At 49.0% G+C, this 16,650-nt stretch overlaps 1 long non-coding RNA gene across 1 annotated transcript; it reads left to right on the top strand.

Moving 5' to 3' along the window:
* The first annotated feature begins 3,390 nt into the window (after nt 1-3,390).
* Nucleotides 3,391-8,142, top strand: LOC138375572 (uncharacterized). Its single transcript, XR_011231534.1, has 3 exons — nt 3,391-3,520; nt 4,129-4,214; nt 7,357-8,142. It is a non-coding gene; the product is annotated as an uncharacterized lncRNA (long non-coding RNA).
* Nucleotides 8,143-16,650: the final 8,508 nt, after the last annotated feature.

Genomic DNA, 16,650 nt, shown 5'->3' with positions numbered 1-16,650 from the left:
GCTGGCAGATGGTCACCTTCTTGCTGTGTCCTCAGCTGGTGGAGAGAGAGCTCTGGTGTCTCTGTCTCTTCTTGTTAGGGCCCTAGCCCTGTTGGCTTAGGGCCCCAGACTTATGATCTCATTTAATCCTTATCACTGCCCCACAGTCCTATCTCTTAATACAGGAATTTTGGGAGAACATAAACCTTTAGTCCATAACACTGCATCTACGGACTGAATGTTTTTGTCTCTCCACCAAATTCCTATGCTGAAATCCTAAACTCCAGTGAGAACAAAGCCCTGATGAATGAGATTAGTGCCCTCATAAAAGAGGCCAGAGAGCTCCCTCATCCTTTTTGCCAGGTGAGGTGGTAGTGAACCAAGAGGTGGGCCCTCAGCATACATCAAATCTGCTGGCATCCTGATCTCGGACTTCCCAGCCTTCAGAACTGTGAGAAATAAATTCTGCTGTTTAATCCTCCCGGGTCAGGGCATTCTGTTAGGCAGCCCTAAGGGACTAAGACAACGGCCTAACTGGAATTGTTCCTTCTGGGACTTCCTCTTGCTCCTGGACCCAGAGATTTGGTTTGAGACCAGCCCCCTTTCAGCCCGAGGATTGTATCTTGTCCCCAGATATTTAAATCAGTGGTTCTCAAAGTGTGTTCCTTGGATGAGCAGCATCAGCGTCGACTGGGAACTTGTTGCAGATACAAACCCTCGGTCCTGACCTCAGGCCTCCTGAGTAAGGGCCAGGGCTGGAGTCCTGCAACCTGGGTTTCAACAATCCTTCCAGGTGATCCTGATGCAAGGTTTGAAAACACCTGCTGGAATAAAAGAATGCCGCCCCTGGGAGCTGTTGCTCTGTTTTCAAACTTCAGAGTCAGAATGCACAGACTGCTGGGCCCCACACCCCAGGTTTTGACTCAGGAGAGGTGAGGCTTGGTAACCTACGAGTCCAACACGTTCCCAGCTGACGTGGTGCTGCTGGGCCTGGAGCCACTGCTTTCCGTGAACTCTTCTGGCATTTTTGTTCTTCTGGCCAAGGTAGAAGCATGTCCCAAAGTGTTCTGTGTTTCCGTGTCTGGGCTTGACTGATCCTTGCTTCCTGAGGTGCACTTGGGCTGTTGCTCTGTCCCCCATCGTTCGGCATTGGCAGTGGAGCTCCTACCTCTCTCTCCCTGGCCAGAGCGCTGCCCAACACCTGCTGCCTCTCAGTTCAGGTTCAAACTGGAGGAGGCCAATAGCCCACATAGCCGAGCATTCAGAGCTGGTTCTGCCCCCGACTGGCCTCTTTTGCCACCTCTATTTCTAGAGCTAAGCAGGACCCTAGTCAGGGTGCTAGAGCCAGCTTCTGGTTTGGCCCTGTTTGCTCACTGTTGGGGGAGCGTTGCCTTACCTGTGCTTTAACCTCCTCCCAGGTACCTGTGTCCTCCTTGGCACCCAGATCTCACACTGACACTGGATGCTTCTTTTATTTTCTGCTCTTGAACCTGGATGGTGTAGCCAGGGTGCTACGGGGCCCTACGGATTGCCAGACTTCATTGATAGCCTCTTTCTTCCACACATTTCTGAATGTGGCCTGCTAGGAGGCAATTCCTAGCCACTGTGTTGTGTGACCCCCCTCCTAGGTGCACCCCAAGGGCCTGGGCCCCCACCTCCTGCCATTCCCTCCACACACCCCTTCATCCACTGGCTGGTGCACCCTCGGCACCAGTGTCAGCACCAGTCTGCACGGGCTGGCCCACCCCAGTGGGCACATCTCGCCCATCCTGCCCCCTCAGCCTGCCCATCAGCTACAGAACGTCTTCCAGGCTGGGTCACGTCTTGGGATATGACAGGTCTCAGGTTGTTCCGAGCACTTAGGCAGAGTTGCAAAACTCCAGTGTGCTTGGCCAATGAAGGATGGGCTAAGGTGTTGGCCAGGCTGCCAAGTCCTTAGGATTAAAGGACAGGTGGTGGGTTTTTATCGCATTGTTATCAATTACAAGGGTCCTTCAGCAATTGCTGGCTGGGAACGAGGAGAATGAGGAAGCCTGTAGTTTTTGTCCTAATTTGTTTGGTTTGGGCCTGGACCCCAAGCTCAGGAACCATAGTAATTAGCCCAGCTGCAGAATTGGGCAAACGTAGCACATGGCTGTCATTGCTCCAAGGGGCTGGGCTGGCACTGGAGCCACTGGCTCTAACAAGGGCTTTTGTCAGCTCGGGGCTGTGATTGCAGTGGCGGATGTGGAGGGAGCTGGGCTTTGATTTCCCAGCCTCTCCCTCGCTGCTCCCCCTCCTGTCCCTCCTGAGGAGCTGCCCCATTGCTGAGTCTAGGAATGGGGTTGTGGCGGGGGGGGGGGGGACCTTGGGATTAGGAGGGCAGAGGAACAGGGACGGCACAGCCTCTGAGTGGCTGGAGGCTCATCTGTTGGAGAGGTTGGGGTTGGGTGCTCTCTGAGCAGGGAAGAGCAGACAGAGGGGAGCATCGCAGACACATGCAAATAGAAGTTGTGCATAGGCCCAGAGCTCTGGGGAGAGAGCATCTGCAATCTGCCAAGCCAACCAGAAAATTAAAAAGATGGCTCAACATGCATGCTGAGGCTCTGGTTGGAAGTGGGTAGAGTCAGAGCATTTAAGGATTCTGGGCCCAGTGAGAGGGGCTCTGTGTCAATCACTGATGGAGCTGGGGTTGGGGGCATCTTCCCATGGTGGGCTCTGAGTTTCATGTGGAGATGCATCTGCAAGCCCATCACTGGAGCCACAGCTGTGGGAGATGTATGTGCTGGGACACGTCCCGTGGCTCTTGTGGGGACTCCTGGGCTTCTGGGAGAGACTGCCCCCCTCCCTGGGTCCCCTCTGTCCTTCCCCAGCTCTATTTGAGATGCCCCCTCCTCGGCTTACCAGTGTCTATGGTTATAGCACCCTTAGGCACTTGGCTACTGTGTCCAGACTCAGTGGCATGTGGCCAACTCTAGCTCTTTGCTTTTAATGGTAGAAGGACATAATGGCAGGAGGGCTCTGGGAAGACATCAGGAAGACACTCGTACTTGTAAAAGCAGGCGAGGACTGGAAAACATAACCGAGGGTTGTCTCGACAACCTATTCCAGAACTGGGACTAGAAAGTCAAAAGGGGTCACGCTGGGAGGAGGCCTCTCTGGAGGGTGGAGAGGAGGAGCCCACCAGCCTGAGGCATTGGGGGTTCTCTGAGTGGACTCACGGCCCGATGCCTACCTTGGAGCTAGAGACTCACCAGCTACCGTTTTCTCCCTTAGCGGAGCCTGTCTTCCCTGCCTCGAGCCCAGAGGGTCAGTCCTATCGTGCCACAAGGGGCCATAGCGCCAGTAGCAGGTGAGCAGGGTGGAACCACACAGCACACACCGTGTTCTCACCAGACTTGCGGTTCCTAAAATTCCTTTAAAGGAGTAGAACCCTCGCACAAGCGACCATGAGAAATAAAGTTGGTTTTCCCAATGCGACAGACTCTGTGTACACTGCAGCTCTGCTCCCAGAAGATTTATCAATCAAGGCAGCCCTGTGAGGAAGCGCAGACAATTAGAGGTTAGTGCCTTTTATGTACGAGACTAATTTGCAGCACAGAAAATAATAGTAGAGGTATTTTTAGAAAGGAAGGGTCAGTGGGGGGAAGAGGGACAAATGTCAGGATTCCATCAGTGATTTGCTCAAAAAGTCAACTTCTAGAGACTGTGCAAGAATCGGTACACAGCCACCCCAGCTGACTATACCTCCTACCGCTGTATCTGCTGCTATGGAATATAATGACCAGTGTGGACAATGAATGATCCAGGAATTCTGCAGGATTCTCATCCGTCAAAGAGAGCATTTATTTCACATGTTGGTGTCCGGCCAGCAGTGACTGTTTAAATGAACCTGGCTTGCCCGTGTGTCCAGTCCTACCTTTGGAACTCTAAAAGCAACCCCAGTACAGTCAGCAGCCTTTAGGATGGGCCATATTCTCTGCCCCTTCGTAGTCACTCACTTGTATAGTCCCTTCCCCCTTGGTGTGGGCTGGATGTATGGATTTGAATAGAAAATGACAGAAGTGGTGACACATCTCTTCCAAGGTCAGGTCATTAAAAGACTGTGGCTCCCACCTGGAGAGCTTGCTCTCTCTCAGTTTTTCTGGCACTTTCTGTTTCTTTCTCCAGTCACCAGCTACCATGTTTGAGGACCCTCAAGAAGCCTCTGGGGAAGCCCACATGATGAGGAATCGAGGCCGTCCTGAAGCACCCGGGTGAGCTTGAAGGGGATCCTCCCTTCCCGAGGCTTTGGAGGAGGCACAGCTCCAGCCTCCAGCTTGACTTCATCCTCACCAGGGACTCTGAGCCACAGGCTACAGCTAAGGGCATGCCCGGATCCCTGAGCCACAGCGACGATAGCAAATGTTTGCTGTGTCAGGCCACTGAGTTCTGGGGTAATTTGTTTGCTGCAGTGGATCACTAATCTCCCCAGATATCACCAGTTCTTGCTCTCTGGAGTTCCTTCAGGCTCCCTCCCACTCGCCACTGTCCCTGCATCCTGTCCCCCCACTTCCTGACCAGCCCCGTGTCCTGGCCTATTGCTTTGGCCCCCATCTCTAGCTCCTCCTCTAGCTGCTTTGATGAATGGTCGGGTCTTGGCCTTGTCATGTGGCTTTGACCTTGGCCCCTCCCCAGACACAATGTTGGGGATCTGCCTTCTGCCTTTACGCTTCACCAGCTTACATAAGAAACTACCTCCTGAGCCCCACCCTGGCCAGGCTCGCCTCTCACCTGCCCCAGGTCGGACCCAGCAGTAGGATCAGAAAACAAGCCGACTTACTAGAGTAGGAAAGCTTAACCAGACACCCCGGCAAGACTCTCAAGGAGAGAAAGCTGAAACAACCCCATCCTGAGCAAATCCATCACACTGTCGCCCCTGTACCCCGTTCTCTTAGTGCACCCATCCATCAGGACTTTCCCGCCTTTGTGAGCCGATGGATGGCGAATTGTTGGCCCATTACTTTGCAAAAACAAGATGTTGTTTTCAGATATTTTTCTTTCCTCCCTCTTCCCCCCGCCCCGCCTCACTTAAAAGCTTTCATTCTTTAAGTCCAGTTGGCATTTCATTCATTAGTATCATTATTTTTGGAATTTAGACATTAAAATGATTAGGTCTGGATTCTATTATGAGGCTCTGGTGACTTAGGGTAAATATTCTCTGGAACCGAGAGAGTATTTGGCTACTTTTTCTCAGTCTCCCCGGTTTCGTGATAGGATCAGGCCTTGGAGTCAATCAGAGGCCAACCCAAGGGTGGGCACAGAACCGGAGTTCAATTCATGCTCCCTGGATTGCTGCAGATACCGACGACTCACGCTGAACTCGATGTTTCTGTGTGGGTTGAGGGGCGTCTAGCCTAGGTTGGAAATTGGACATGACATTCCTCGTCTACTGTCACTAAGGAAATATTACACTGATAGATGAAGATGCTTGGTGACAAGAGATCAGTGCCTTTCACGTCGACATGCATAATAAATGTGGGCTGAAATGATGGGCAAAGATGAAGGCCCACTGAGGACCTGGGTGGTCACTGTCATTCACCCAAAGCTGCTCCCCTCCTCCCTCTCCCACCTTCTTGAATCCTCCACTTTGCTCAAGCCAGAAATCTGGGGTCAGATATGGCTCCTACCTCTCCCTCGCACTTCCCTGTGGTCAGTCGCTGGGTTTGGTTGCTTCTGTATCTTGTGTTTCCCTGGAAGGGGCCACTTCTGTCCACCCCACCCCACTGTCACTGTCATGTCACTCCTGGCTTCTAGGATGGCCCGTGGCTAGTTCATCCTCCATCCTCCTGCCGGAGGGATGAACCCAAAAAGCAGTTCTGCTCATGTCAACTCTGCTGAAATCCACTCATTCAAGACTCTTTGTCACCCTTGGGGTAAACTGTGAGCGTGGCCAGCAAGGCCCTGCCTGGTCTGATCGGGCCCTCCTTCCCTCTCAAGCCTGGTCTTTTTTCATAACACACCTTCAGTTTTACGTTTCAGACACTGTGAACTGCTTACAGCTACTCTCTCGTGCCTTCGCACACAGGATTTCCTTACCTGGAACTCTCTTGCTCTCGACTCACCATGTGGCCTGAGTTTCTTCCTCTTTGTCTTGCCGAACTCAGCTTAGACGCCACCTCCCCTGAGAAATCTCCCCTATCCCATGAGCCTGGGTTGGGTGTTCCCTGGTGTGCTTCCGTGTCACCCTGTCCTTGCTCTGCCATCATAAATATCTGTGCGCCTTCCTGAGAGCAGGGATGTTCATTGTATCCAGTGCCTAGAACAGTGCCTGACCCCAGGAGGGAATTAGTAAGTGACTGGCCAACAAAGGAATGTCGAAAATCTACTGAGGGGAAGGTTTCCACATTCTAGGTACCAATGCGTAGTAAAACCCCTGCCCATCCACTCCATCCAGCAAGGATAGTGGGCTGGCGTAACAGAATGAGCGCTAGGCTCAGGATCCTAAGGCTGTGGGTTTGAATCCCAGTCCTGCCTCTTATTAGGAGCAGCCTCGGTTTGCTCAGCCGTGGAGCAGAACCGTAACACATACCCTACAGGGCTGGCGTGGGGAGCACACAAAGCCCCACGTGCTAGTGGCCCTGCCTCAGTGAATGGCTGGACGGGATGGAGTTGTCCCCTCTGCTCCCACAGGAGCCTGTACCCAGGGCGATGAACTTGTGCTTTCAAGAGCAGGGCAGACGGAACAGACTTGATAAGGACCCTGGTTGTCGGATATGATAATAATAGTCTCATTTATTAATATAAAGGCCTGCTAATAGAGGCGGCACTTTTAATTAGCCAACATGGCCACAATATTAATTTTTATCCAGAGTTATTTAAGTCCAGGAGCCTTCCTCCCCTCTTCTGTTAGCACTTAGCTGGAGGGCGATTGAGAACATTTGTAATTGGATTTCTGTGCAGGACTTAATTATAAGGAGACAATAGAGCCCCTGAAATGTGGCAGGTTCTACCCAGCTAACTATTATTTTCCAGAGACACGCTCAGACCAATGAATGCACAGATTTATCTAAATTATAATTTCTAAACTTAAAGCTTCGCTTCCCCCTCCCCTGCAGGCCTGAGAGGAGTCAGCCGAGCACAGATCTGCAGGGGGGAGGGCAGGGAGGCGGAATGCTTCATTCCTGTAATCAAGTCTCTCCCTCCACGGGCCACCGAGCGGCTTCCCCAGGCCCCTCGGGATCTCGGAAGTGTATTTTCTTCCCTTGGCCAAATGGCTTATTAATAGAATTGGCTTATTTATATCTCACCCAGAAAAATCCCAAAGTGATACAGCAACAGGGAGATATCGAGCCAATTAGTTGTTGGGCTTGTCGTCGTGGGGGGAAATCTAGTTATTAATTTACTGCCCTTCACCAGTGGCAGAATCGATTCCGAGGAAACCAGAAGGAAGAGGAAGCGAAGCCACGTGTTTCGGGCCATCTGAGAAAACTCAGAGACAAGGCTGAACGATTTACACCCTCAGCGAAGCTGTCTAAGCTTAGGAGAGCGAGGCCTGACGTCTGCGCTGTGGCCACCAGGTGCGGTGCAGACACCAAGCTTTACGGGGCGTCTGTGTCTGGCCTGACTGTTGACATTATTATTGCACTGGGTTCTCCCAACCACTCTGTGAAGTGGGCTTATGTCACCCCCTGCACAGAACGAGAGACTAGTGTATTCAATGACTCCATATTTGTTGACTCCGCTATTATAAGGTAAGCCTTGGAGATGTCATGGTGGGTAAGATAGAGCCCGTCCTCCGGAAGTCTATTGTCTGACTCAGTGAAGAGACTTTCCCAGGATCATGGGCCAGCATTTGTGCTTGGCAGGGCTAAGACTCGAAAGGTTCTACCGTGCCCACGTGTGGGGAATCACTTTGCCTTCTCCCGAGTGCCAGGTTTTGAGGGCGGTGTGACCTCCTTCAAAGCACACGTGTGGCACACGCCATCCGTCCTCCTGACTGGGCAACCTCAGGGGAGGAAAAGAGGTCACCTATTCAGTTTAGGGCCTGGGAGAGGAGGGTCCGTTGAGATGAGGGAATGGAAAAGGACCTTTTGCTATCCTATGAGAGTAATTGAGGAAGATGAGGAGTTTAGGAGTGCAGTATTTTTCTTTAAAGAAAATTTGCAATTGTCAGTATTACATCTGTAGAAATTTGGGGTGGGAGAGTCAGAAACAGATTAAGTATATAATACAATAATATTGTCCCACAATCCCACTGCCCTATTCAGATCACACTGTAACTTACTGTGAATATTTTTCCAAATCATTAAAAATTCTCTATGGACACAATCTTCAATGAGAATATTATGTTCCATCTTGTGGATATACTATAATTTACTTAACTTTCCCATATTGGCAGATATTTAATTTGTTTCTACTTATTATTATAAATAATAAGGATGACATATATGTTTATACTTATTCTTATTTGCTCAAAAATGAAGTGAAATTATTAGAACAAAGAGAATGAATATTGTAAAGGCTTTTGAGACTTATTGCTATCTTGTATTCTAGAAATACTGTATAAATTTCTATCACGCCAACAACGTGTGTGCGAGAGCCCATCATTGTACCGTAACTTTCTTCATGAATACTCTACGTGGACTTTTACAAGTATTTGCCAATTTGATAGGGCAAAAATTGTATTTCATTATTGTGTTTTCTTCACATATATTGGTTGTTACGGAGCTTCAAGATTTCTTTGTATGTGTAAACAATCATTTGTATTTCTTCTGCAAATAGCCTATTCTTGTTCTTGCACATTTTTCTTTTGGGTTTAATGGGGTTTTTTATGTGTATAAATGCTATTTTGTCTTTTAAGAACATTAACTTTTTGATGTTTTTGTTGCAGACATTTTTCTCAGGTTGATTTTGCTGTTTATTTTTACTTTCTATGATGTTTTTTATGGAGATGGTTTGAATTTTTATGTAGCCAAATATATCTGTTTTTTCTTTGTGATTTCTCCAATTGCTTTTTATGCTTAGAAATTCCATATCCACACTGAGATAGACATACTAATATTTTATCTAAGTATTTTATGGTTTCATTTTTTTACATTTAACTCTTAATTTATCTGAAATTTATTTTGTTCTATGTTGCATGGTGAGGGTTTAAATTGATTTTTTCCCCAAATAGTTAACCATGTATCCCTACATCATCTATTAAAGAATGTTTTCTTTCCCCATTGGCTTGGGTGCCACCTTTATCACATGCTAAATTTGTTTTGATATACAGTAGACCCATTCTGAGCTGTCTTAGTCTGTTCATTTGGTTCTTCTATTACAATCACACTGTTTTAATTATTGTATCTTTACACTTTCACATATTTTAGAATATGACATATTTGTATATGAAATTTGGCATTTTAATATCTGGTAAGACAAGCCCCCCCCCCCCCCCCAATTATTCTGTTTTAAGAAAACAGGCTATTCCTGCTTATGTATTTTCCAAATAAATTATAGAGTCATGCTGTCTAGAAAAAAAGCAATCCCATTTTGGATTTTGTAAAGAATTGGATTTAACATATATCTTAATTTATGAAGCATTTGCATCTTTATACTATTCAGTCTTACCATTAAGGAAAATAGCATGTTATTTTTTCCCCCCTTTACGTTGTTTTTATGGCTTTAATTCTTTGATCTAAATGGAATTTTCGTGTATACTGTGGGACGAGAATCAAAATTAATTCCTGTCAAATAGCCAATTTTCCCAAATCCCGGTTTTTGCATAACTCACACCTTCTGCGGTGATTTCTAATGCTTCTTTTATCCTTTAAAGTATATGTGGAGAGAGGAGAGTTTGTTTCTAGGCCATCTATTTAATCCCATTGGCCTGGCGATGCTTGTGCTAATGCCACATTATTTCGATGACTGTCTGGTCTTTCCCAGCTGGTTGGAAGCGCCACCCGCTCCAGATGGCTCCTGCTGCCACTGCCTGCTTTCTCCCAAACCAGGATTCCTTTCCTGAAGGCAGAGTCCGCTCCTGGGTCAGAGCCTCTGCTCAAAGGCCTTTCAGTGCCTCGAGGGGGCTCCGACGCAGCAGTTTGATGCCAGGGTTAGGGCTGCGGTTCAGACACACCTGGGCTGCTGGGGACGGTTTCTGATCCTGCCACTGGCCTTCAGTTCAGCACAGCCAGATGCCGGCCGAGAGGAAGCTCCCGACTCCATGCTCCCCAGGGAGGGATGAGGAGCTGGAACGTTTCAGGGAAACGGTGCAAGATGACAACCATATGCTAAAAACTCCCTTCATTTCTCCAGTGCCTGCTTTGTGCCGGGCCTGTGATGAGGACTTTACACACCTTAGCTCCAAGTTACTCTGTATTCACATATCTGTGTATTGCCATTGCTCCCCCATTCAGTTTTTGATGGCCTATAGCGTTCCATCTTGTTGATAATCCACAATTTAATAAAAAAACAAAACACCCTATTCTGAATGCTGTCTGGAAGGAGCAACACATGAACAGACTGACAGTGAAGAAGGATCTGGTCACAGGAGAATACGACAAATTTGCTTTGTAGGGGAATTTTGCATTCGGGGGTCATGGGAAAAGAAATAGTAACATTATCATTCTTATAACTTTGCTTTGATGCCGATAGAACCCTGGGCTAGGACCGTAGGCACCTGAGTTCTGCTCTTGACGTTTGCCTTTTGCTGACTCTGAATTTCTTTGTGAGACGTTTTCTTTCCCTGGTTCTCAAATTTCATTTGTGCCATTTTGATAATCCCAGAAATCAAGAAACCACAGAGACAGAGAGTGCCCCAGAGTCAAGTGACCTGCCCGCGGTCACAGAGCCAGACATTGCCTTTGCAGACCTCAACCCCACCCTCCTCCATGTACCGGGGAGGCAGAGATGGAGGGATTGGGCCCTCCTGGAGAGACGGACCCTTCCTTAAGATTCACGCCCAGCCCAGCTTTGACCCTTCAGAGTGTCCTTCCAGCTCAGGGGGTGCCATGTGCCTCCTGGACTTCCGAGTATCATCCTGGATGCTCACTGGGGCTTTTTTGACTGTGCTTTACAGAAAGGAGGGGAGGGGCTGCAAGGGTCCCACCTGAGCCCTGAGGCCGTCCTGTTTCTTACTCACACGACCCCTGCCTCACCTCTCTCACCTTTCCCAGCTGTATGAGCCGGGCCATCCTTCCAGTTGCTCTTGGAACAGGCCAAAGTGGTCACGATGTTGCTATTTTGCCTTGGCAGAGTCTGTGAACTGTTCGGCTTCCACAATTATCTCACCGCCCTCCTCTATTTCTGTCTCGGTTCACAGAAGCCTCAAAGTGGCACAGGCACAGGGGGGCAGGGATTACTGGGGCGGGTTGGGGCTTAGAACCCTAAGACACTAATTCCAGTTTGACCTTTGGCCCTTCTGTCTACCTACCCCTGCCTAATAGGGAGGGTGGTAGACTTGAGAACCAGGTGGTTAGGGCACCCTCGTGCTCCTGGGAGCCTTGGCTGCTCTGGGGCACTCAGGTCCAGCACAGGGTGAGAGAGTGTGTCGGGCGAAGCCTGGTTCAGGAAGGGGAGCTGGAACGAGTTGGGCCTTGACTTCCTGTCTGCGTCTCCACCAGAGCGACTCCGCTTGGATCTGGATTCTGTATGAGCCTTTCTTTGATAGAAAGTTGAAAACTACTGATCTTTTCTAAGCCCCTTCAATTTAGAAAGGAGAAAGCTGAAATTGAGCAAAGAGAAAGGCTTTGTCAAGACCACCCGAGTGGTTTAGTGGCAGATTAGGGCCTTAGGAGGAGACAGGCCCGATGGCAGGGACAGATCCCCGAGGACAGTGACTCAGTAGCAGGACCCACCTCTCCGGGAGTCTCGTGGATTTCTGCATCTCCCCCCAGCTCTGGATGGGAGAGGCCCGAGGGCCCAGGATGCTTGAGTGTCGCTGTCGCAGGCTGGCTCTGAGCAGCGAGGGCAACTACCCCTTCTGCTTCGAGCGCCATGTGCTGGAACAGGTGAGGGTCCTTCCTTGAACCCCAAAGAGCAATGGGCCTTTCTCCGTGGACACTGGTCCCCCAGCTTGTGAACATCTGCGGTCAAATCCCAAGGATGTCACTGAACTCTGTGTGATTTTGAATTAGTTATATAATCTCCCTGAGCCTCGGTTTTCTTATCTCTAAAATGGTAGTAGATAATATTTGCTTCTTTGGGCTTTCATAGGATTCACTCAGATCATGTCTGAGAAAGTGCCAATGACAATGCTAGTTACACAGCGAAGGCACAGCAGACACGCTAAATCATTCCTACCAGGTGAATGTCACGGCCAGGGAAGCCCCCGAGACTGAAAGGTCAGGTCCTGGGGCTTTCCCAGTGCTGAGTACAGAGCAGAGACTATAAGTAGCTCTCTGAAGAGTTAATGAAACAAACAATTGAACAGGGATACTCCTTAAGGTTGAAGAAAAACTTAAGATGTTGGAGGAAATGGCCAAGAGGAGTGACAATGTGTGTTTCCGTTCTTACCCTTCTAACAGGGAGATGGAGTTGAAACAAAAACCCAGGTGGCCTCAAATGCGGAGGAGGAGGAGGTGGATTCCCGTGGCCCCCGGAGCTCAGGGTTCACTGCCATTACCCGAGACTCAGCTCCCTCAAGATCTTGTGAGGGTCAGTCCCAGGTGGAGGTGAAGTCAGGCATTGTCAGGACTGAGGCTCCCTTCATAGACCTCCAGTACCTGACGCCGCGGGCTCTTCTCCTGGGGCCGGGGCACTTCGGAATGCGGCCAGAGGATGGCGATAATGACCGTGGCAAGAGGAGAATTCCAGGTGAGCTTGTCTACAATGCGTCCTCAAAGTTGGGGCACCTGGGACGGCACTCAGGGACTGCGAAATGGAGCCAAGCGAAGGTGGGAAAGCAGAGAGGGACAAGGCTGGGGAGATGGAGCAGGAAGATTGGAAGACCGCATGAGTCTTGGAGATCTAATAACCAAACATATGTTTCTGGGTTTTTATTTTTTTAACCAGTTTCTGGTGTGTGCTTCTTGGGTGGGGCTCTTCTAAATAAGCTAGGATAACACAGACGTGGGTGAGTTCAGGAGAAAGACCAGATGGGGGATGGCTTCCAGGTTTTCCCACTCCCAGTTCTTCCCCAGGATGCATCTGAGAGCCGCCCACTTCCCTGATCTGGAAGCCAGAACCCTCCCTGCCCCTTGAAGGCCCTCCACGCCCCGTTGATGTCTGTTCCTTGTCTTCTTTGGTTCTCCAGTAAAGGCTGGGGTCTTTCAAAAGCATCTTCTATTAGGAGACTAAGGGCGAAAGAAACCAGGTAAGAAAGCATCAAAGGGGATGGATTTACAGATCACATGGACTTAGCTTTGGTTTCAGTGTTTGATGAACAGATTGACTTGTCTTTTCCTCACTGTGATGGTTAATTGCACGTGTCAACTTGGCGAGGCTCTGGGGCCCCGTTGTTTGGTCAAACACCAGTCTAGATATTGCTGTGAAGGTATTTTTCAGGTGTGATTCACATTGACGATCAGTAGACTTTGAGTGAAGCAGGTGACCCTCCATGATGTGGGTGAGCCTCATCCCACAGGTGGAAGCCTTCAGAGCAAAGACTAAAGTTCCCCAGAGAAGAAGGAATTCTGCCTCCAGACTGCCTGTGGACTCAAGACGGCAACATCGGCTCTTGCTGGAATTTTCCGCCAGCCAGCAGGGCCTACAGGTTTCAGACTTGCCAGCCCCCACAATGTTGTGAGCCAATTCCTTAAAATCTTTCTCTCCCCCCACCCCCACACATATTTTATTGGTTTCTTGGTATTGTTTCTCTGGGAAACCCTAATATGCTCATCCAAAACCAGTTGGGGATGGAGGTGCCCAGACTCCTCCCTGAGGGGAGACAGGTGAGCGCCCTTCCCAGGTGTGGTGAGTGTGCTGTTCCCTTCCCTACTCAGCTTCCCTGGCTTCTTGCTGAGAATAAGCCCTCTGGGCCCGTCTCTGGCCCTAGCACGTGGAAATTTGGCTTGATCCACTTCTCTTTGCTACTTTCTGTTTACCTGGAGCATATTTATTGGCTGGTTCAGATCTAGTTCTGCCGATGGGCAAAAGATTCATCTCCTAGCTTTCTAGGTCAGCGTTCAGGCCTAGTCTCCTGTCTGCTTAACTCTCAGGCACCGACTTTCGTTTTTTAAACGTATGCGTATTAATTAAGCTTCTTCCCACAGTCAGATGGAGACCCTCATCTCTTCCCTCCTGTAGGTCCTGCCGGACTGCCTACAAAAGAAGGAAAGATTTTATAAAAGAAGGATTCTTTTTCTCGTTCATTTACCTATTGTAACACTTATTGAGTCCATGACATACATTATCTTATTTAACCCCTACAAAAACCTTACTTGATCTGTAGTATTATCTTCATTTTATAGATTTGAAAATTAATGCCCAGAGAGGTTATGTAACTTGTCCCAGACCACACAGCTTAGAGGCTGGAATTCAACCCGAGACAATAGGAATCCAAGACCTGTGCTCTTAGCCGGGGAGACATGAAACTTAGCAATTAGAAGGGAATAGGGAGTGAAGAATAAAGATAGATGAGGCAGACACAGAAAGCAAAGCCGGGAATAGGATGAATATAATAACACGCGGCAGAAAGCGTTGTACACGTGCTCTTGCTGGGCCACACATTTGGCTCTAATCTTCTAGCAGCCAACGCAAAACAGGTGGGAGCCTCTCTGACTTTCAGCTGACTTGCTGAGCAGAGACGTGTGACGGCTCACGGTGCCGACGTGATCAAGCATAGATCACCGGCAGCACCCACCTCCCTCAGTTCTCTCCAGTGGCTTAGCACTCAGGCTTTGCCCTCAAATCGAGGAACTCAGATCTCTGAGAATCCTACTGATGCAGTTTGGCAAAATTATTTTGCACTTGCAGTAAAAATGATGTATAATTCCTACTAAGAAAAGGGGTAAGTCTTTGTAAGGGGTAAGTCTTTCTAATGATTTGGTGTTGACGTTAGATTGTAAACTCTGGAAAAGCTGTAAATTTAGGACTTAGATTTTTTCCCCCCTCTATATGCCTAATAGTGCCTAGTCTGGTGTCATGCTCGTAGCAGGAAATGAATAGACATTGATTGTGTGGAACAAATGTGAATATTAATGAAGGCTGGAGAGGATGCCCATAGCGTCTGCTTGTTACAAGAGGAAGGATTCATTTCTGGGGAGGGCTTCCAAGTATTAAATAGTTCTAGAGCTAATGACATTCAGTGCTGTGCAGTGGAAAAAGCAATCTGAACTTTAGAATCAGACCCCCCTAGCTCTACCGCATAGGAACTGTGGGGTCTTAAGAAAATCCCTTAGCCTCTCTGAGCCTCAGACTGACAAAACGGAACACTCCCATCGCATGAGATTGAGAAGTCTAAAAGAGAGAATGTTCCAGTGCCTGGAATTTAGTGGGTGGTTCACACGTTCCATTCATTCAATCATTTATTTTATTGGAATATACTTACTGGGCATCTGTCATGGGCCAGGGACTGTGCTCTGTCCCGGGAATACAACAGTGACAAGCACAGACCAGGTACCTGGTAGCCTCCCTCCTCTCCCTTCTCCTCCCTCCTGGAGCTTGGTGGGTTTGGCAGTAGGTACTTAATAATAGGGTACGGATACCCAAAGTCTCAGTTGCTGAGGGGAGAGACGGGGAGCAGCAAGAAGACCAGACAAAACTCAGCAGCACAAAGATTCCAAACAGAGAAATGGCCTCCTCTGTCCAAGTTATCCTGCACCCCAGCCTCTTGTCATGCCAAGGGCCCAGACAGGCAGTGACAGAAGCAGGTCTCATCTATTAATAATTGCCCCATCCCACTCTAGAGCTCACCAGGGTCATAGTATTGCTTTTGCTGAGAAAGTACACCTTTTGCACTGGTGCAATATAGTGCCTGCGGGGTTCTAGGTTTGCATTTCAAAGAGGAGTAGAAGATGGTTTAATATTAGGAAAAAAAAAATAACAACTCTCCGGTGTGCTCCCCAGGCCCACCGTGCGGCTGAAAACAATGCACTAATTACTCGCAGGCCTCAGCGCTGCACTCTTCCTCTCTCCTGGCTCCTCTTGGTGTTGTGTTTGCATTTTTCTCATCCTCAGGCTGAGCATTTGCATCTCTCCCCTCTCTCTGGGAAGGGAGTGTGTGTGTCTGTGTGTAGGAATGTACGGGGTGCGGAAGAGGGACACACAAACGCCATAAACCCAGAGGTTGCTAAGCAGGGACTGAAAAATTCTCCCCAAGAATTTCCCTTTGAAGCTGTAAGCACACACTCTATTTATTAACATGCGCTTGTTTACATGCTTTTTGTTTTACAAGTCCCAGGCCCCGTTGTTACATGTATGTTGGCCTTCCCTGCTAGACTCAAGTGGCCTTGAGAGCAGGGTCTGTGTCTCCCGCATCAGACTGGAGCCAGGTGCTGCCTCTCATCCTTCAGGAGGCTCTACTGTTAGTGCCTGGTATGGGCCGAAGGCCCAGAAAACTCTCCTGGCCCCACCACCACTAAAGAGAGTGAGTAGCAGCTTCCCTGCACGCTCAGTTGAGATGTCAGTTGGATGGTTTCTGGAGTTACTCTCGTCTATTCCCCACAGCAGTCAGAGAGCAGAAGCATCACCCATGCACCATGGAATACCAGAAGGAAACACTGAAGGGTGGGAGTGCAGAAGAGGGCAGGGACAAGGTCTCCTCAGGTTAGAGGGAGTCCAAGGCTTGGG

This window comes from Eulemur rufifrons, chromosome 27 (assembly GCF_041146395.1).
Source record: "Eulemur rufifrons isolate Redbay chromosome 27, OSU_ERuf_1, whole genome shotgun sequence".
Lineage (NCBI taxonomy): Eukaryota > Metazoa > Chordata > Mammalia > Primates > Lemuridae > Eulemur > Eulemur rufifrons.
Note: the sequence above shows the minus strand (reverse complement) of the source record. Positions and strands in the feature narration are given on the sequence as shown.